Consider the following 22,253-nt stretch of genomic DNA (forward strand, 5'->3'; position numbering starts at 1 on the left):
CTAGGGTTTACAAGGTGGTGGTCCCAAGCCTAGATTATGCGTCTGGACTCTACTTCTCACAGCGCCTCCTTCTCTGCGGCGTGTAAAGTGCTCACGGGGGCTCAGGAGGGTGGTAGGAAGAAAGGTGGGCCCAGGATATGGAAGCCTCCCTTGGCTGCCGGAAGCCCTGAAATCAGACTGTGCTGTGCACCTCGGCCTGGTTCACGGACATTGACAGCTTTGAAGGCTGCACCCAAGACTTGCCTCCAGACTGCTCAGGGATGAGACGTAAAGCTGTCTAGCCTGTCCCTGGACGGACCGGGGAGGACAGGGAGCGCACCGCAGAGTCCAGAAGTCAGGGTCCATCGCCTGCAAGAGCCCGCGTTGCTCCAAGTCACAAGGTACTCCTTCCCCTGAAAACAAACAACAGATTTTCAAAACCACATTGCAGGAAGTAGAAAATGACGTAGCACAACTGCCACAGTTTGGGGGTTTCATCTTTCGTCCTGTTCTTCTTTTCGAACCCTTTTCGTTATTGGAAATACGGGTTTCTTATGAAAGCACGTTGCATGAAATAAACGTGTTCTCGGTAGAATGAAGGAAATTGATTATAAAAGTTTGCTCCCTTTCATGTTTCCTTATGGAGCCCTGGTGGTGTCGTGGGTTACACGTGGGACTGCTAACAGCAAGGTCAGCAAGGGGAAACGGGCCCCGGTTCCGAGGGATACAGAGAAGCTGTCCCACATCCATAAACAACTACTGCCGGCGGAACCCACAGTGGCAGTTCTGCTCTGCCCTAGAGCCGTGGTTCTCAACCTGTGGGTTGGGACCCCTTTGGGGATCGAACGACCCTTTCACAGGGGTCGCTGGATTCATGACAGTAGCAAAATGACAGTTATGAAGTGGCAAGGACAATAGTTATATGATTCGGGGCTTGCCACAGCATGAGGAACTGTGTTAAAGGGTCACTGAATTAAGAAGGTTGAGAACCACTGCCCTGGAGGCTCACTGAGGGTCGGAATCGACTTGTTGGCAATGAATTTTGAGTGTGACCAAAAGCCAGCATTGTCCATCTCCTCTTCATCACCATGTGAAGTGTTGTGATCTGGTGTGTGTTTGTAATGTGCAGAGATGAAAAATGTATGTACATAAGCTTTTGTGTAATATTTCCAATTCCAAATGATAAAGGTCATCTTTATAAAGATGCTGATGATAAAAGGCAATAATCACTAAATTTGTTTAAATCAGGTACCTAACTTACGTCATAATCGACTTATGATGGGGACATCAGAAGGCAATCCTGTTGGAAATCAGACAGTATCGCTAGAGACAAGGTTCATGGCTATTTTTTTTTGATGTGTAAGAAAATCTTTATATCGAGAAAGAACTTTATATCCAGCCAAGCTAGTTCTGTCCAAATCAAGACCTTGGCCCCATTGGTAGCCACAGCCTCCTGGAGGTTCATGCAGACGCTGGTCACTAAACAAGAAATCAAAACAGGAAACTGAGCGGTCATGGGCAGAGCTGGAGGGGAGAGGCAGAGGGGGTGCAGTGTTGTGTGGACCAAGGCCCACAGTGGTATGGCAGGGCTCATTGGCCACTCTTTAGAGCCTCAGGCAGAATACAAGCAAGCAGGAAGGCAAAGAGCAACCAAAGGCAGAGGCATTCTCAATGTCGTTATAAAAAGTCTACAACCCCAAGGAAGCACCATCAGGCCTCACTGATTAATAGGTTGGGCTCCATCTCTACCCTCATGCAGGGACAGTAGTTGACATGAAATCTAACTATCACAAAAGATAAATCTGTGTTACTATCTATGTGTATTATGATCAAGCCCAGGTTATGTATTGGAATCTGTGTTAACCACAGTTTGGTTCATGGCTCTTATTGTTGTGGGTATAGTGGAAGGAAGGGACGACTGAGAACTCGTGGGTGCATTGATCTATGTCAATTTGTCCTTAAAAGTTTCAGGGATTTCAGAGATCCTCCTCAGATACATTCCGGAACCAGTGTCTTGGGCTGAGCCTTTTGGAAGCAGTTGGCCAACCCTTTCTTCTGCAGCATTGCTGAGTGGGTTCGAACAACTGCCTTCAAGTTCGTAGCTGCGAACAAAGTATTTCTGCACCCCAGAGGAGATCCAGCACACTGGTACACTCGCAGAGGTACACACGTACGTATTACTGTGAGTGTATGCATACGTGCATATGTATTTATATGACTGCATAGATAAGACTTCTCTGTCAGAATTCCGTGTTAACAGATACCCCAATTTTTCTTCATGTAGCAGATATATTGGTCTTAGAAGTTTAGCTTTCAGAAGAAATTGACCCTTGTTTTCAGTAGAGTTGTGTAACTTGATTTCCTATATCATTGTCTTCTTTGCTTTTCTAACTTGGAGGCCAACTCATGCCATATATTGACTCAGGAACCCAGCCCCCGAGCGAGTAGGCCTTGGTGGCAGTGGCAGGAATCCTCCTCAGTGGCCATGGCACTTCAGAAGACAGTAAGAGCCCCTTTCACGATCCTACTTAGTGCCCCATATTTGAGGTCCATTTTGGTAAATGGCATCGGGCTGTATCTCACCTCCTCTCTCATCCCCATTGCCGCGAGACAGGAGTCTGACACCCCGCCCCCATGCTCCATCCTTCTTTGCCCTATTCTGACACCAGCTGTTCTTCCCACAACACATGTTTCTGTGGTGAGTGTGATCATTGGTTGCCTTGGACACCCAGCACTCAGACAAGACTCACAGTGAGGGGGTTTTTAGGGAAGTTCATAGGTTGCCACATGTCATGATCAGCAAACAGTGAGGAAATAGTCATTAGTCCACAGCAACACCTCTCCTCATCCAGCAACTGAGTCTCTCTGGTGCTCAGCCTGTCAGCCCCGTGGTCCCTCGGTATCTGTGTTGTGGGCCAGGAAGCTAGACCTCCTGTACTCTGTCTCACAGTTTCACAGTCTTGGCCCAGATGGGGAAAGGTACTCCATAGTCTTGGCTCTGCTCCTCGGCGCCCCTGTGCCGTAGATTCTCTTGCATCTGGTCTCCGTGGCTGCCTCCACTTCACATCCATCTTGAATATGATCTTCCAAATGGTCCTGAGATTTTCCTGTGTCCCATATGGCTGTTACATATGGAGGGAGGCATGGCTTTGATGGAGAAGTGGTCATCTTTTAGCAGACTCTACCCCTGGGGAAAAATAAGGGCGGTATCTTTAGTTAGGGACTCGAGTAAAGTAGATTTTCAAGCTGCCTCTAAGGGAAGACATGGTTCATCCCCTCTATTAAGGTCAGTGAACCATGGTGGTATAGTTTTTGCGAGTTGGGCTGTATTCTGTAAGTTTGGCCGTTTGACACCACCAGCTGCTCCCCGGGAATAAGACAAGGCTTTCTACTATCTAGGTAGTTACCACTGCCTTAGAAACTCACAGAGGCCGTTCAATCCTGTGCTGTAGGGTCGCTATGAGTCAGCTTCGACTGGAAGGCACTGTGGTTGCTTGCTTCTGTTTGTTTTCACTCCTGTAACAGACTTGGAAACCTACCAGCGCAGCTCTGCCCTGTCTTATAGGGTCGCTATGAGTTGACATCGACTAGAGGGTACTGATGTATGGGTTTGTTAGCTTGAGTCCTGTAACACAGGAGCCCTGCTAATGCAGTGGCTACCAGATTGGGTGCTAACTGCATGGAAGCAGTTTGAATCCACCAGCTGTCCCTCCAGGGAGAGACAGGGCTTTGCCGTCCTGTAAAGCGTTAAAATCTCAGACACTCCCCGGGGCAGTTCTGTCTGGTCCTCTAGAGTCACTATGATTAGGCATTCACTTGATGGCAGTCAATTTTTTCAATTATATGTCATCTATGAATGACCAGACTTCAGTGTGCCACACAGCAGGTGATGACAGCCAGGGCCATTTTTGTGAAGACTCTACGGTAAAGGTCTCCAAAGGCTTTGGCTGCTTAATACTGGGTGTATGTTAAAACAGTCATGAAAAAATGTAATGATATGATAAAGGAATTCCCCCCAGATTTTCTGAAGTGGTTATCTAGAGAGGAACTAAGGTAACTCTCCATGGCAGTTAAACAGAAAAAACCAGAAGAAGTGAGGCAACTGAAAGTGGCGATGAGGCTCCATGATGCTCACCTTCCCAACTTGAGATCCCTGAAGACAAAGTGGATGCATAAGCAAATGTGTTGAAGAACACTGATTGTGTCTAGCTATCAAAAGATATAGCTTTAAGAGAAATAGCGGCCCTGTAGGTCAGAAGCAACTCACCCATGTGGAAGAAGCACACCAGCCTGTGTGATCATGAGTTGTTGAAGTGATCAGGTGTCAGGCATCAATGCACAAAAAATCATATCATTGTGAATGAGGGGGAGAGCATAGTGGGAACACAAAGCCCATCTGTAGGCAGCTGGACATCCCCTTATAAAATGGTGGCAGCGAGGAGACGAGTGAGTTAGGGTGCAGTGTGGCAATGATGAAACACAACTTTCCTCAAGTTCATAAATGCTTCCCCCTCCCCCTCCCATACTATCATGATTCCCATTCTACCTTACAAATCGGGCTAGACCAGAGGATCTTCACTTGTACACATAGGAACTGGGAACACAGGGAATCCAGGACAGACAAACCCTTTAGGATCAGTGGTGATAGTGGCAATACCGGTAGGCTGGAGGGAAGGTGGGGTAGAAAGGGGGAACCGATTACAAGGATCTACATATTACCCCCTCTCTGGGTGATAAATATCAGAAAAGTTGGTGAACGTGAAGGGAAATTTCGGACAGTATAAGACATGACAAAATAACAATAATTTATAAATTACCTAGGGGTCAAAAGAAGGGAGGAGCGGGGGAGGAGGGGGAAAATGAGGAGCAGATAGCAAGGGCTCATGTAGAAAGCAAATGTTTTGGGAATGATGATGGCAGCCAATGTACAAATGTGCTTGACACAATGGATGGATGCATTAGTCATGATAAGAGTTGTATTCGCCCCCAATAACATGCTTTTGCTAAGCAGAGTGATGATGAGGGACACGTACACTGGCATCTCGGGTGCAACAGTGCTTCTGACTGGAAACCGTGAAGCCCGGGGACCCACCGCTGTTGATTGCTGAGGAGGCCTTGGCTTTGATGACTTTCGGGGCCTTCAAGAAGGACTCAGGACAGGGTGTGCCGAGTGGCCAGTTTCTTAGACCAAGGTCTAGGTCTGACCCAAAGGGTGAAGAGTCAGGATCCACTACGGGGCAGCCAGCATGGTTTCCAGCAGGTTGGGTCCAGGAAGCGAAAGCTGGGGCCTTGATGGCTGCCATATCTGGGTGGAGCTAGTACAATCTACTGCAGTAGAACTCCTCCGTTTTGTTTTTTTTTCAGTCACTGAAGACGTTCTCAGTTACCATGTAAACTTGGCATGGAATAGCGCTTTCCATGTTCTCCCAAACCTGCCTGCTAACAAGCCTACTTCCTGGGCATTGTGAGCCTGGTTTGCTTGGGCTTCCCTGGAGAGACAGACCACCGCAACTTTCATGGCCTAGGCTGTTCCAGAGTCCCCGACTTCCCCTAACACAGCCTTGTCGTAGCGCAGGCCTTAACCTCCGGCTAGCCCCACAGTGAACCACCATACTGTGGAGTCGGCCTGGCTCCTGCTGACCTGGCTGTGGTCCAGAGTCCCCGCATTGCCACACAGAGTGGTCTTGGCCGCACGCTTGAAGGAAGCTCATGGCCAGGTAGCATGCGTTAGCGGCAGCAATGAGAGGATTCAACCTGCCCAACGTGACATTAGTCACCAAGTACGCGCCCAGAGACTGTTCATAAGTATATGAGGGGGTTAGGGTTCGCAGAAAAATGGGAATAAAAGAAATGGATTTGTCCCCTGGCTTTTTGAAGCCCCCTCACATCAGTTCCGGCGTGAGTGCGTGATACCAGAAAAGCCAGACTCGTCACGTCTGAGCCCACTTGGACTGTAGCTACCCTGTAGGACCGAGTAGAATTGCCTCATAGGATTTGCAAGGCCATGGTCTTTCTCTCTGTTGGGGATCAGCTGATGGATTCAAACCACGACTTTTCCGTTAGCAGCCCAGTGCTTTAAACACCATGTCGTGAGGGCTCCTTTTGGTAACAGGCCCCAGATCTTTGCTCACATGCATTGCTAGGCAGGTTTTCCTGAGCTGGGCGGCTTTTACAGGAGATTGGCTCTTGGCTGGACGAGTCAGGATCTTGATTTGCTCTCACCCTCGCCATCTTTCCCTCTCTGGACTCCTGAATACCCTCCTCTAGGGAAGGACTCGGGAGCCCATCCTCAGAGAGAGCAGCCCTGGGTCATCCTTGGGGATCCCAGGGAGACATTGCCCGTTCGGTGCCCCGGGTTGGAGGTGCATGAAGGAGAATGAGAGCACAAGGTGCTATGAGATCTGGTGGTCCCGGGAGAGTCACTTGCCTTTCAGTCTCTGCCATAAAACTCTCTGTGAACGGTTGTCTATTATGTGACCCACTCAACCCATCGACATACATGCACAGTGTGTGGATCTCCTGTGCTCATGTTTGTGGCCTTGTGAATCCCGTCTTATCTGTCAGAAATCATTAGATATCGCCCCAAACTATGGAACTAGGACCCCATTTCCGCAACTTCTCCCTCTTTACTCGTGTCAACCCTTCTTAATAGTGAGAACTCGACTTAATTTTTGCTTCTGTCCAGCTCCAGTTCTCAATACAAAGGAAAGCTAATAGATGGTCGTGTTTTCTGTTCACTGTTGTGCTGAGCCCTTAAGCAGCATTCAAATATAATCCTCTGATTCCTTTACCTTCACAAAACCTATGGCCTTCCCTTTGCACATCTGCGCTGGGAAACATCTCCCTAGTTTTCATGTCCTTGTACCCACTGCTCAGACTGCCCCGAGGGAGGGTGGATGGGCAATGAGTGAATAGCCTGGGATTCTCCATTGACACGAGTTCAGGATGGTTTATCTTCCTGCAGACCTACCTTGCTTCCTCTCTTTCTTTACAGCCATTCATCCCTCTGCCTCTTCCCGCCTAGCTCTGATTTTCTCTGTCTTGGGTCACTTGCTTGGAGGCAGACCATAACCTCAAAGTGATCCTAGTGTGAGTGTGTGTGCAGGCAAATGTGATAGGTAAAGGTCAGCCTTCAGAGCTAAGTAATTGGGTGGCTCATTATGGGGCTGCATGCTCCAGAAAGTACCCCTGATAAACAATGGGTTTGGTGCCGCTTGGCCCATAATGGAGAGAGCTCTTCCATTTCCGGGTTGCTGATGGTCTCCTGAGGGCCTGGGGAAAGAGGCTTGGGAATCCGTTCTTGGGTGTTCTCCCAGAGATGTCTGCACAGAGGGGCAGGGAAGATCTGAGAGAGTACATGTCACATTGATGACTGTATTTCCCAAAGGAAAGAAGTTATCCGGAAGTTGTCTTTCTACTATTTCAGAGAATCTGGTTCTCTTAAGATTGAATTCTTGTCGTACCCCTGAGTTCTTGGTGTGACGTTTCCAAAAGAGGGAACACACTTGAAATGCAAACCTAACGGAGTTGTAGGTGAGACATAGGAAACCTCACGTTGGAATGGTCTCTGGTCAGTGGGGTGCGGTGCTGGTGTGCTCGCTGTAGGGAAGCAGTCTCGTTCTTGAGTTCAGAGCTAAGCTGGGGCACTGAGGGTATAGGTATGCACAGATTTTGGTCTGTCCCGTTGGCAAATGTGTGATGCCTAGTAATTCCAGCTTGTCAAGAAGAAAAGAAACCTAATGCACTCTTTAAAAGCAGGTGCTTGAGGGAATTGGTAAAAGAGATGTGTTGGAAAGCCAGAAGTGGACCAGATGAGAGACATCAAGTTTTGGGAAGCTAGACAGTGTTTGGTGTTTTGATTTTCTTTTCTTGTTCAGAGCCGAGGGTAGAGGGTGCAGCTCTGGGGAGATACTAGCATTCTTTGTGGTGCAATACTGCCACCAAGCAGAAACTACTGAAAGCACCGGGATCCGCTGCGTTTCTTTTGGTGGACTGGTTCACTTCCTGACGGACAGGGACTCAGGCTCTCAGGCTTGACTAAATCACGCTCCCTGCAAACTCAGAGCTCTGCGAGTCAATGGGCATTTGTGCCCCAATCAGGAACCTACTCAAGAAACCGAGGAAGGGCAAAGCAAGAGGCAGAGGGCCATGATGCTCGGCCAGTGGCACACAAGAATGCAAAGCACAACCCTTGGTGACCGCCACGTATGTGCAAGAATGATGCGAGCTACTGAGAGAGTGGCTGAGCACTAACTGTGTATAATTTGCCTTTTATCCCTGGTCTCGTACTCATGAGCAGGAGGAGGCTCGACCTCCCTGGCCGTAGTGGGACCGAGTGGAAGACGATGTTCTCTGGAGAGCACATGGTGGCAGTGGGTGTGGACCTGGGTTGTGCCTCTATCCTGTTCAATAGAAGACAGGAGCTTGTCGAGCAAGAGACCAGATGATCGTGGACGAATGGGGAGTCCCAAGAGCCTTCCGAAGAGTCCAGAAGCCAGTGGCAGGGATCAGAGGCCTGCATGCAAGAAGGGGCGGTTGCAGTGTCCTGTCTTGAGTGTTACAGGCCTTGCCAGGGTCTGGCCTGAGTTTTCCCGGATCCGTCGTCTAGAAGGGCAGAGGCCCAGCACGTGGCATTTACAGACCGTCGCTTCCCAGGAGGTCATCGGAGCCAAGAGTGCCATAAAAAAGGAGGCTGCTCCCTTTCATGCTCCGCTGGCCCCCAGGTCCTAGTCCCAGGCTCACCTCAGCTCCAGAAGGCCAACCCTGTGCCTTGAGGCTTGTCTTGGTTGTCAGTCCCACTGCCCTGCCCCTACGCCCACCACTCATCAAGGATGTCTGCCAGGGCCTGGAAAAAGGCGAGTCCTCTGGGGGACAGCCTTTCTCTCTGATTCGGACTGTGGCCACCACCCACGTAGGGAAGAAGCGCTTCGGGAGGCAAACGTAGTTGATGTTGGTAGTGTTTTCTTTCTAAGGCAAAGGCCTGAGCAAGAGGTCCAGGAGGAAACGTTGCTTTCAGTATGTGATGTGCTCGACTTTCTGCCTTCATGTGGAAATTGTTTGTGAAACCAATGGATTGTTGCCTACTTCTGGGAAGGCCTAAGTGTTGAGAAAAGTCAAGGTTACGGGAAGGAGAAAGGACAGGTTCCCACCATGTCCAAAGCCCTTAAGACCAAGACACGTGGTGAGCACAGTCCAGGAAGCTGGGGACACAGGCTGTGGGATGAGGCAGATAGTCAAGGCGCCGGACAGGCCGGGCACAAGAAGCTAAGGCTCAGCTTGGCTCCAGTTCTGCACTGCCCTAGCACAAGCTCCAGTGGAACTTCACCACAATTTGAGCGTGTCCTTGAAAATGTCTTCAGTTCCTATTTAGGGTTAGGACACTGGCTTCGTCCCAAAGGTGGCTGCCGCAGAGGACGTCACCCATGGCTCTCGTGGGCCTGGTCGGCATGGCAATGTGGGTTCCTGGCCTTGCCACTTTCCCTTTACTTTGGGGTGACCAGATGCGCCAAGTGCCTCGGACACACCCTTTTTCCTTTGATAGGTGATGTCAGTAAGATAGACCCCAAGCGCCGTCTTGCTGGTGTTGCTGTAGATTCTTTCCCCATTTAGGTCGGCCCCAGGTGTTCCTGTGTAGAACTGTGCAAGGAGAGTTTGTGGCTTATTCTGTTTGAGGAAGTGACGGAAGAGAAGACATGGGGAGGGATTTACTCACCAGACTTTTTTTCCCCTGCTTTTCTTTAATAGTTTTCGTTTGTTTGACTCTTTTGTAATGGCTGGTTGTAAACTGTTTGTGCTACGCGAGGAAGAAATACCAGGCTACTTGAAAAAGTACATGGATGGATTCCATTATACTCTCATTATATTCCTGAAGAAAACTTTACAAGCCTCTTCATATATATGTTTGCCACTATGAGTACATGTATGTGCGCCCAAGTGCCTCTGTCTTGTGACATGTCTTTGTAGAACATTTCTATCAGAAATCGAGGTGATCAGGCACTCAGATTTCTGTTGTCCTGTTTCCGTATTTGCGTAGGTGTTCTTGGACAAGGTCTTGGCTTATCCATCAAGTGGACTTACAGAGTGCAGCAGGACGAGTGGCTGATTTCCTGGGAACTGTTGTCACAGTGCCTCTCTTGCACACATGGACTATCGCGTCCGTCCGACCCTTCATGTAGAGATTGAGAATGCAGCTCCTTTTCGGAGCGCGCTCGCCTTTGCGGCACCATCGGGGTCTCCTGCAAAATAAATCTCCAATATGGACACCACGTGGGCTGCCTGTGATGGGCAGGATGGGAGCCAGGATCCCAACCTCCCTGCCTTCTGGCTGCAGTTGCTTTAGGTGCCATCGAGTCTGTTCAGACCCACGTCGACCTTCTGCATATTTAAATGGAACCCTGCCTGGCCTTGCACCATATTCACAAGCCTCCGTGCGCTTCAGCTCATTGTGCAGTCCCCGTGTCTGTTGATCTCGTTCAAGGCCTTTCTCTTTGTTCCAAGGATGGGAGCCTTCTAGGGCCTGGCCTCTCCTGACGGCCTGTCCAAAGTGTGTGAGGCAAAACGTCATCCTGCTTGCCACCCAGGAGGACATTGCCCGTCATTCTTCCAAGACAGATCGATTTGTTTTTTGGCAGTCCGTGCTACATCCGGTATTCTTTAGCAGCGTTATCATTCAGATGCATCGAGTCTTCCTCAGTCTCCCTTACACACTGACCAACCTCAACATGCAAAGGGGGCTCTCCAAAAATACCATGGCTGGAGTCACCCAGCCTTGGTCCTCCAAGTGTCCTCACTGCTCTCCAACACTCCAAAGATGGATTTTGCAGCAGATTCGTCCAGTGCAATGCTTCTTTGCAAATCTTTGCATCTTTGCACTGCTGTGTCCATGAGCACTGATTTTGCGTCTAAGCAAGATGAAGCCCTTGCGAACTTGAACCTTTTCTCCATGTATTCTGATGTTACCTACTGGCTCACTGGTAAGGACGTTGGTCTTCCTTACATTGAGTTCTTCTCCATATTGAAGGCTGCTATCTTTAAGCTTCATCAGCAAGTGCTTCAAGTCCTCCTCACATCCAGTAAGCAAAGTGAAGTCATCTGCACGTCACAGGTCGTTAGTAAGCTTTCCTCCAATCCTGATGCCCCATTCTTCCTTATGTAATCCTGCTCCTCTCATGATTTGCTCGGATTGAATATATATGGATATGGTGAGAGGACACAACCGTAACACACACGTCTCCTAATTCTACACCACGGGGCGCTCCCTTTTTCTGCGTGCACAGGTTGCCTCTTGATCCATGCACCGGGTCTGCATGCGTGCAATGAAGTGTTCTGGAGTTCCCCTGCTCCTCAGGGCTATCCGTAGTTTGTTATGATCCACACAGCAGAGTGCCTTTGCACAGTCAGCGAAGCACAGGTAAACCTCTCAGCAAGATTCATGTGACATCAGCCGCGATACTCCCTTAGTCCATGTCCTCTTTTGAATCCAGCCTCAACTCTAGCAGCTCGCTGTCAATGTATTCCTGCAATCATTGTTGCATGATCATCAGCAAAAATTTCCTGGAATGTGACATCAGTGCTACAGTTCTATAATTTGAGCATCCTTTCGGGACACCTTTCTTTGGAATGGGTACAGATATGGATCTCTTCCAATTCGTTGGCCAAGTAGCTGTCTTCCAGATTTCCTGGCATAGATGAGTTGGTGTTTCTGAGCTTCAGCAGTGTGTCGAAACATTCTGTTGGTATTCCATCAATCCCTGAAGCCTTATTTTATGGCCAGTGCTTCATTGCAGCGGGAACTTCTTGGATACCACTGGGTTTTGCTCATATGCTAGCTCTTGAAATGGTAGAATGTCTGCTAGTTCTCCGCCCCGACATATTTTCTTTACATAGTATACATGCATATATATATCAAATCTATGCTTGCAGTATCACAAAACTACCGGAAGAGCCCTTGACCACTTTTTTTTGCTAGCACAAAACACACTGACTAAGCACATCATAGATGCCTGATTAATCATCCCATGGAAAACAACTTAGCAATACATCTTACACGACTTTCTGCATAACTCTTAGTATTCTAAAGTATGAAGTTATGAAAACATTAGTATTTTCTCGATAAACAGATAGGTTCTAATTTTTTGACTATTCAGATCAATGCAGAATGAAACTTTTATATATACATTAGTTTTATTCTCCAGGATGAAGATGTGCAGAGCCCTGGAAATGGAATATTTGTGTCAAAATCATGAATGTTTTAAAAGTTGATCCCAAACCCAAATCAAACTCCGTGACATTCTGTTGACTGAAACTCATAAGAACCCTATTAGATAGACTAGTCAAAGAATTCTTTACCTCTATTTAGTAATAAAAAACAAACTAAATTGAAAATCAATGACGGTTAAGAACTCTTCCACAGTAAATTATGTGGATTTTGTACACAATTTCACAGGCTACCTAGACATGAATTTCAGACGAAGAACCCTGCTTTCAGGTTTTACATTGATTTATTTTTGTTTTGCGGGGGCCATCTCATCAGGTCTTACCCATAAGGACCGTATATGTACAACGTGAAACACTGTCTAGTGTTGCTGCTTCCTCACAACCAGTGCTCTGTTGAGCTCACTGTTGTAACCACGTAGTCAACCCACCTCACGGAGCCTCTTCTGCTTTTCCAGGGGACCTCTACTTTAGCAAGCATGGTGTTCTTCAGGTACTGGTGGTTCCCAACAAGTTCAGAGTATTTGAGGTACAATCTCAAATCCTTGCTTCTAAGGAGCAATTGGCCATAGTCCTTCCACATTCAAATTCCTAACCTGCGAACCTATAGGACAGAGTAAATCTGCTTCTGGGCATTTCTGAGACTGCTACTCTCTCTGCGAGTAGAAAGCTGCCTCCTCTTTCCTAGTGAACGTCTCCAGCAGAACAAAGACAGGGCTAGTCATAAGTAGAGCTGGTCCCCCTCAGACTGAGAGGCTTAAAAGCCATTTTCCCTTGGTGCGGTGCTCCTTGCTTAGGCCTTTTATCACTGTGTGAGCCCGCTTGAAAGCATGTGGGCAAAGGGAGTCCTGGTTCCCACTCCTAAGTTCTGGGCCAGTGTGTAGAAGGTAGAAGAGGCTGGCAACGATCCTAATCGGATAGCAGTGCATGCTTGCTCTGCTCGGGATCAGGCTGTGTCCACAGTAACGTATGGTAGTCTGCTACAACAGAACAAAACTCGGTGCGTGTCTTTGTGTGTACACATGTGTGTTTGTGTGTGCGTGTGTGTGTGTGCGCGTGGTTGTCTGGGTGTTGGGGACGTAGTGTGTAAAGTGGCAGTAGCGCCAAGCAGAGCTGTACAGACAAACTGTAAAATGAACGGCCCTCCGAGAAGTCACCTGCTGGTGCGGCACTTTAGGTATCTTTATCCCGGGTGTTCTTCTCTGGTTCTTTGGGGTCTTCTGAGTGGCGGATCTGTATCTGATGGATCTCTACCTCTCTGTAACTTTCTGGGTCCTCTTGAGGTGAACCAAGGAATCTACCACAATCTTCTAACATCATTGTACTTGTCACAACTCTAATATTGGGGGTCAGATACCATCAGATTACTCAGGAGATTTTTGTTAAGAAATTATTTCATGAAACACCTGGGATTACATTTGCATAACATCCAAAAGATGAATAGTTGAAGTTCATATCAAATTCTGTTTAATTTTTGGAATTATTCTTGTTCTTATACCTGATCTAGTTGCAATAAAAAGGGGGTGGAAAGCAACACATTTTTGTGTTGCAGGAGAGTAAACAACGTCCCTGTTGGCTGGATTGCGTGCACATGGCTAGGCGTCCCCATCACTCGGCTTCACTACCCTAGATCCCTGGGTGTCGGGGCATCTTGGTCCTGATGACACTGGACTGGAAAAGACGAGGACGGCAAACACTGCTCATACCTCTACAGTGTAGTCTCAGGTGCGTGCTCCTTTTTTTCTGTAACCCTGCTTTCTTCATGCTCGCTTCAAAACCAGGGGACGCAGGATTGGATTACCGTATGTTCTTCAGTATACGCCAAGATTTTCAGCACATGTGTTAAGCATTTCTTGTCCTAAAATTGGGTGCCTCGGCAGATATTTTGTTCGGTTTATATTGAAATATATACAGTAAGTAACTATAGCAATTTCTTGTATCAAACTTCAGGATGGGTTGTCTCCCAACCTTGCTTCATGCAGCACAGGAACATTGAGGGGACTAGGAATTGGGCTTCCAGCTCATGACAAGGACCTTGAGTGACGTCTTGGACTCTGTAGCTCCACATTAGAAACCCATGGAGGAGTGGGGAGCTGATCTGAGTATATACCCTGTCTTTCAGATGATCAGAATCCCCCTGAGGTAGAAGGGGAGAGAGCTAGAAGTTTGTGTAGGTGGAAGCGCTCTGAGGCTCTCCCGGAGAGAAGAGCTTTTCCTCTGGGACGGAGCATTCCCAGCTGCACGGCCAGTGGGGCGAGGCAATTGGAAGCCCTTGAGGAGATCCATGTTTTGAAGGCCTAGGTCTTCTCTGGACTGAGCCCTCCTAGGTGATCCACTCAGGCTTTCTCCTGATGTCTCTTGAATTGGGCACACTGGGCCATGATTCTCAGCAGGACCAGTATTGACATGTTAACAAGCGGTGACCAGAAACTGGGGTCCAAGGCAATTTGGAAGGGGCTAGGGGTCAAGCGATATGTCTGCACACTATCCTAGTCACAAGATCAGCAGTTCAAAATCACCAACCGCTCCCTGGGAGAACGACGTGGCTTTCTACTCCCGTAAAGAGTGACAGTCTCAGGAATGGAGAGGGGCAGGTCTACCTTATGATGCAGTGTTGCCGTGAGCTTGCACCAGCTCAGTGGCACAGAGTTCAAGTGTTAGCTCCTTAGCAACCTACCTGAAAACACAATGGCTGGAGGCCATGTGATTCTTCAAGCATGTGTGTGTGTTCCGGGAGCAGGAGAGATCTGGGAGGGTCCTGGTCAAGTTGACGACTGTGTTTCCCAAAGGAAAGAGATGATCAGGAACTTCTCTATCTCAGAGGACCTTGTTGTCTACAATCTCACACTTGCCAGGTTGTATTGGAAGCCTAGATTTAATTCGAAGGAGAACGAAGTGGACATTCACATGAAACTGGCTTGTCAGGTGTTACGGAAGTGCCTGGTGAAAGGGGATAGGCCAAAATCCCAGGATCACGTCACGTACATGGCACTTGACGGGTTGTAAAACAAACAAGTCTGTGTGTCTGTCAGTCTGTGGGGCATAGCGTGTTTTCGTCGCGCTTACATCCCTGTAGACGTTCCCCTAGAGATGAAGCAGAGGGCACCTGCCGCCGTGGCAGCACGTGTGACAGGAAATCCCCGTATGCACATGTATGTAATTTTCCCAAGGGAGCATTCTCCCGTGATCCTCACTTACCGCCGGGCACTTACATGCACTTGTCGACGTGTGCCTTTCACAGGAGGATGAGATTGCTGGTTTCTGCCTGACTGTGTGCCCATTCAGCTGCTCCACCGCACGCGGGCTTTCCGCAGTGCCACCTTCTCCACTGCTCTCCTTTTTCACAACTCAGCTTATTCAGGGTTCTTGCAGCTCTTATAGCAGTCTATACATCCATTGTGCCAGCTCATGTGTACACATGTTGCCGTCATCTTTTTCAAAACATTTCCTTTCTACTGGAGCCCTTGGTATCAGTGTCTCTTCACGGACCACACCCCCCTTCTCCATTTCCATGGAACATACTCTCAGCCCTATTGGCTTCATGTTGTGTCTGCAAACATCAAGTGACAACACCATTCATGGTCATTGTCCTGAGTCTTGAATTATCATCACCCTGGAGGACAGAGTCAAGGCCCGCTGAGCAGTAAGTAAAGCACCTTCTGCATCCAGGTGGAGGGCTGCATGAGCTTGTCTCCCAGGGCCTGCTCCGCCTCCCAGGAAAGGGAGCGCTGCTTGCATTGGGCCCTGTGCTCCTTCATTGGGGTGCAATGTCACTGGGTAAACCCTATGGAAAGCATGCAGGTGAAATGGAACCTCGTCCCCACTTTAAGACAGGCCAGGTCAAGGTGTAGAAGGCAGAGGAACAGGCTTGCCAGTGACCTTACTTCAGCAGTAAGGGATCTTTTCTCAGATTCCAAGCCTAGATGGTTCCTAGGCCTGGCTTGGTTTTTTTGTTTGTTTTTTTTTTATTGTGTGCTTTAACAAGGGATCTTTTCTCAGATTCCAAGCCTAGATGGTTCCTAGGCCTGGCTTGGTTTTTTTGTTTGTTTGTTTTTATTGTGTGCTTTAACAAATTATCTTTATGATGAATCGGTGAAGGTTTATAGATCAATTTATTTCTCCATTCAACAATTCACATTCATTTTGTTTAATGTCATTGATAGTAATCCCCATGATAACAGCATTTATCCTATTTCTTCCTTATATTTCCTATTTCCATTCCTCTTTTCCAGACCCTTCTGAACTGTGACCTAGTGTAAATGCTCTTTTGATGTCAAATGGTTGATTATGCAAAGGAATGCGTATCTCCCTAGTGTTACTGTTCATATTATAGCGATAGCTGTTGCTTGGCTGAAAACTGAGCCAAAGTGGTGCATTCATTTCCATGCCTGAAGGTTGATTGAAGGACATATCTCTGGACTTCCACCTGTCTCTTCTTATCAGTAGTTATGCTTTTAAAAATAATTTTAAGTTTTGTTCCAGACTTTCCTCAGGACTTTCTAATGTAATGCCTTTCAGTGCAGTTAGTAGTAGTAGCTGGACCGGATTTAGTTCTTCTGGACTCAAATGTTTTGCAGGCTGAGGTCCCTGGTCATTAGTCCACTGGATTGATTGTTTCACGTGTATTCTTTTTATTATTTTTTTTTACACTTTATTAGGGACTCATACAACTCTTATCACAATCCATACATATACATACATCAATTGTATAAAGCACATCCATACATTCCCTGCCCCAATCATTCTCAAAGCATTTGCTCTCCACTTAAGCCCTTTGCATCAGGTCCTCTTTTTTTTCCCCTCCCTCCCCGCTCCCCCCTCCCTCATGTACCCTTGGTAATTTATACATAGTTATTTTGTCATATCTTGCCCTATCCGGAGTCTCCCTTCCCCCCCTTGTCTGCCGTCCCTCTCTCAGGGAGGAAGTCACATGTGGATCCTTGTAATCAGTTCCCCCTTTCCAACCCACTCACCCTCCACTCTCCCAGCATCGCCCCTCACACCCTTTGTCCTGAAGGTATCGTCCACCCTGGATTCCCTGAGCCTCCAGCTCCCATATGCACCAGTGTACAATCTCTGCCATATCCAGCCCTGCAAGGTAGAATTCAGATCATGGTAGTTGGGGGGAGGAAGCATCCAGGATCTGGGGGAAAGCTGTGTTCTTCATCGGTACTACCTCGCACCCTAATTAACCCATCTCCTCTCCTAAACCCCTCTGTGAGGGGTTCTCCATTGGCCGACACTTGGGCCTTGGGTCTCCACTCTGCACTTCCCCCTTCATTCAATATGCTTTATATATATATATATATACATATATATATATATATATATACACACATACATATATTCCTTTTTTTTGTATGATGTCTTATACCTGTTATCTTGGGCACCTCGCGATCGCACTGGCTGGTGTGCTTCTTCCATGTTGGCTTTTTTGCTTCTGAGCTAGATGGCTGCTTGTTCACCTTCAAGCCTTTAGGACCCCAGACACTATCTCTTTTGATAGCCGGGCACCATCCGCTTTCTTCGCCATATTTCCTTATGCATCCATTTGTCTTCAGCCATCCTATCATGGAGGTGTGCAGCCAATGATATGATGATTTTTTGTTCTTTCATGCCTGATAACTGATCGTTTTGGGACCACTCGATCTCCCAGGCTGGTGTGTTCTTCCATGTGGGCTTTGTTGCTTCTGAGCTAGATGGCTGCTTGTTTATCTTCAAGCCTTTAAGACCCCAGTCACTATCTCTTTTGATAGCCGGGCACCATCAGCTTTCTTCACCACATTTACTTGTTCACCCACTTTGGCTTCAGCAGTTGTGTCGGGAGAGTGAGCATCATAGAGTGCCAATTTAATAAACGAAAGTATTCATGCATTGAGGGAGTGCTTGAGTAGAGGCCCAAGGTCCTTCTGCCACCTTAATATTAAACCTATAAATGTAGACACTTAGATCTATTTCCCCATCCTCATATATGTTTGCATGTACATGTCTTTGTCTAGACCTCCATAAATGCCCCTTGACTCCCAGCTCCTTCCTCCATCTCCCTTGACTTTCCTCCTGCCCCACTACCATATCCGTCCCCACCTGGGCTACAGCTATACCTCTTCTCTACACAACCTTACCCTTGATCGTTCCCCATCAGGCCTGCCACTCCCCCCTCTCTACCATTTTGGGTCCCATGTTGTTCCCTTGTCCCTGCGTTTATTAACACCACTTCCTTACCCTCCTCCCCCTCCCCCACCCGGAACTGTCTGTCCCCCCAGAACTGTCTGTCCCATTGTTTTTCCTCCCGATAATTCATCCAGCCTGTCCTATTCAGACAGACCTGTGGAGACACTAACATGCAGGAAAACAAGACAGAGGAAAACAAAGCAACGGTATACAACCAGACAACAAAACAACAAAAACAAAGCACTGACAAAGAACAAAACAAAACACTTCACAAAAGAAGGGCTTGTAGTTCGTTCAAGGATCATTTGCTGGCCCTTAGGAGCGTTTTCTAGTCCAGTCTGTTGGGGCACCACGCCCTGGCCCCAAAGTCCACTTTCAGCATTCCCTGGGGACCTTGCCACTCCATTCCCTTGCTGTTCCGCTGCACTCCCCCAGTGCTTTGCCTCGGTGTGGTGGGATCAGGTCAGGTGCAATTCCCAACACTGTGTCTCCGGTGCTGTCCCCTGTATCGCCCTTAGTCACTGAGGGGCATCATGTCTCATAGTAGGGCCAGCCATGTTGTTCTCTCTGTGGACTGGCTGCTCTACTCAGGAACATCCTCCTCATGGCCTGGTGGGCCAGGCTGTGTTCCACTATCTCCTCCTGCCCCACCTGGCTTGGTTTTTTTAATGATCAAAGGGAGGATGGAGCTGCCAGGAGCACTGGGATGCTGGCCTTTGTGAGGCAACACTGCCATCAAGCGGAAATATATTTACTGTGGCTTCCTTTCCGTGACAGTTGTATTCAGTGTCAAGGGCTATGGCATTAGGAAGAAAGGTTGTGGGTTACTCTGTGGACCTTGATAGCCAACCTGGCCACTCCCAGAGCTATTGTGAGAACTGCAGAGCCAGGCTTCCTGAGACATGGGCCCCGACTGCCCGGACCTGGAAACCACAGACTACTACTCTCTGGATGCGCTGTGGCCTTTTGTTGCCATGGTGGCCTTTTCTTTTTTTTTCTTTCTGGAACTATGCTTTTAGCCAACCACATTGAGTGCCAAATCACACATTTTGCAAAGGTAAGTTTAAGAGGTGAAGAGCTGAAATAAACATTTCTCCAACAGCCCTGCCGAAGTTAAGGCCACTTAGGTTCATTCGCCTTTGTGGGGATATAAAATGAGCCTGAGCTTGCTGGCCTCTTGAATGCATGCACGATCAGCCCTCCCTCAGCCTGCCTTCTTTGAAACAGCAAGGAATTCTGCCAAGCGCCTAAAGAAACTCTATGGCCAACTTCGCCATATCTACAGGGTCTACTCAGCCCAGCAGGATTCACTTTGGGCCTGCACACACCTGGTAACAATACTAGTGTGCGATGCTAAATGTAGTGCTTTCTACACCTGGAGAAGTAGTCCAGCTTCCCTCCACTCGTGTACATCGCCCATGTGTTCGTGCCAAAGTATACACCGCTTTCATTTGACTTCATGCTCCTTTCTTAAGGTATCTTTTCAACAGTTTAATTGACCTCTAATTTACGCGTCATACAATTCGATAGTTTAATCACATCAAGAAGAGTTGTACAATCATCACCACATTCACTTTTAGAACAGTTTCTTCAGTCTTGTTCTCATTGTCACTAGCTCCCCCCCCCACCTCCCCCTCCAGTGTCGTATCCCCAAGGGACCATTAATGCAGTTCCTGTCTCTAGATGTACCCATCCTGGAACTTTCTTAGGATGTGGATCACCCTCATGTGTGAACCCTATTGAAAGCACCTGGGGAAAAGGAAATCTTCTCATTTCCAAGACGGGTTGGGTCAAGGTGTAGAAGGGAGAGGAGCGGGCTTGCAGGTGGTCCTCACACAATGGCAGTGGATGTGTTCTTTGATTGGGATGAGGCTCAGTACACAGTGCCACATGGATGTAAATGTGACCCTAACATAACAAAACTCTGTGCGCGCGTGTGTGTGTGTATGTGTCTGGGGCAATGAGTGTGCACAGTGGCCGAACCTCCATGTACAGCTTTAAAGTAAGACTCAGAGAAAGGCCCCTGCGATGGGTCACTTACTCTGTGGCAAATCGTGTGTCATAAAGGATTTTTTGAGTAACATGCCATGCGATTTCACAAGGGCTGTTTGTTTAAGATCCTATTTATCAAGACTTCTGGCATTTATGTAAATCCCCCAAATTGAGTGCTTTTACTTCATATCAAAAAAGTTTTCTTTAATAAGAGTACTATTGTTCTTATATTTTGATGTAGCACCCTAACACCACCTCTCTATCTGTCAGCAGACGAATAATATCCCTGTTGGCTGGATTGCGTGCACGTGGCCTTCTGTCTCCAGCTCTGGTTGACTGCAGTGGTGTCCTGGGTGTGTGCGTCTCCATGCTGATGGAAGTAGACTAGAAAACAAAGAGAGGAAGGACAACACTGCTCACCTCTTGGCGCAGGAGTCACAGTGGGTACTCTCTTTTTTCTATCAGTTCCTAATTCTAATCGGGCTTCCTTCAGATCCAGGTTGCACAGCATGGCTCATTTAATTAAAGAAGGACAGTAATTTCTGGTGTTGGATCCAATGTCAGTAAGATTTTTCTTCTCAAATGGGTTCATATTTACAAAGGAACCTTGGGGGACTAAGAAGTGGTCTTCTAGCACATGACAAAAGGATCTTATTGTGTAAGTCCACATTTTAAACTCATAGAGAAGTGGGGAGCTGATCTGAGTGTACCCTATTGTGCAGATGGCCAGAGGACACCTTAGTGTAGAGGGGCAGGGAGCGTAATGGCAGGTGAGGCCATCTCCCTGAGACCTTGGGAAGGGGCATTCCCGGCCGCCAGTGGGAGGGTCAGTTGGAGACCCTTGAGAAGATCAAAGTGTTGCAGGCTATTGGCCTTCTTCCCTGAGCTGGACCTTTGCACCTGTTTCACTCTGGATTTCCCTTGACATGAACACACTGGGCCATGGCCATCGGAAAGGCCAGTGAGAAGGTGGTAAGCAGTTCTTACTGGACCTAGGGTATTGGGTAAAGGGACAGAAACATCTCTGCATTTTCAAACCTTTGCTCCACGAAAAGCTGTCTAAAAACACGGTGACTGGAGGATTGTGATTCCTCAAGGGGATGTGTTCCAGGAGCAGGAAAGATCTGTGAGTGTCCACGTCAAGGTGACAATGGGGCTTCTCTGAGGAAAAGGATTGTTGGTTCATTAGCACTCCACTTCAGAGGGTCAGAAAAGCACTTTGGTGTCGCCAATTGAAACTTGATTAACTCTGGGTTTCTCAGCAAGGCAAATTTTTACTTCTGCAGAAGGGTGCTTAGCTTAGTGGGATTCAGAGTTACCAGTAAACACACGGGGCGGCGGGCAGTCTGCTGGGGGTTTTCACCCCAATGGGCCTCACCCTGAGACTGTGTCAACTCCTCATTGGTTGAGGGTTGGACCTCACAATCGCACTTTCCCTGGCTGCCTAGTTTGAATTTTGGAGCTCTTCTGGGTTTGGGGGGAATACTGGTTTGACAGGCTTCCACAGGATATGTATCTGGGCAGTTCCCGGAGGAATGTGCTTCAGGGCAAAACATGATCTCAGCCAGACCAGGGCAGAGAGCGCATGCTTGATGTGAAGAGTAGATGGGCTCTGAGTGCTTCCCACAAGAGGACCTGGTTCTCTTGTGATCTGATACTTGGTACCTCCCCCTTTTGAAGGTGTGGACATCCCCAAAGCGGAGAAAAATCGATATTCACTTGCAATTGGCTTGTCAGTGAAGTTGTGAAGAAAGTTAACTTTGAAATGGGATGGGGCTCCTCTCACATGATCACCCACATGACATTTAAAGGATCGTGCAAACAAACAAAACCGTGTGTGTGTCTGTGTGGGACTCTGTAGGTCAGCTGAGCCTTCATGTACACATTCACAGCAGAGA

General features: G+C 47.9%; 1 long non-coding RNA gene across 26 annotated transcripts in view; it reads left to right on the forward strand.

The window, feature by feature from the left end:
- LOC142434552 (uncharacterized) overlaps positions 1-22,253 on the forward strand; it is a 68,917-nt gene that overhangs the window by 3,726 nt on the left and 42,938 nt on the right. For 21 of the 26 annotated variants that reach the window (XR_012781181.1, XR_012781160.1, XR_012781182.1 and 18 more), the window contains exons 3-5: positions 1,945-2,149; positions 13,745-13,917; positions 20,629-20,795. This is a non-coding gene — a long non-coding RNA (uncharacterized LOC142434552). Of the gene's footprint in view, positions 1-1,944; positions 2,162-13,744; positions 13,918-20,625; positions 20,796-22,253 lie in introns of all 26 variants that reach the window. The other 5 variants (XR_012781179.1, XR_012781172.1, XR_012781164.1 and 2 more) reach the window with 5 other exon arrangements.

Source organism: Tenrec ecaudatus, chromosome X (genome assembly GCF_050624435.1).
Source record: "Tenrec ecaudatus isolate mTenEca1 chromosome X, mTenEca1.hap1, whole genome shotgun sequence".
In the NCBI taxonomy this organism is placed as follows: Eukaryota; Metazoa; Chordata; class Mammalia; order Afrosoricida; family Tenrecidae; genus Tenrec; species Tenrec ecaudatus.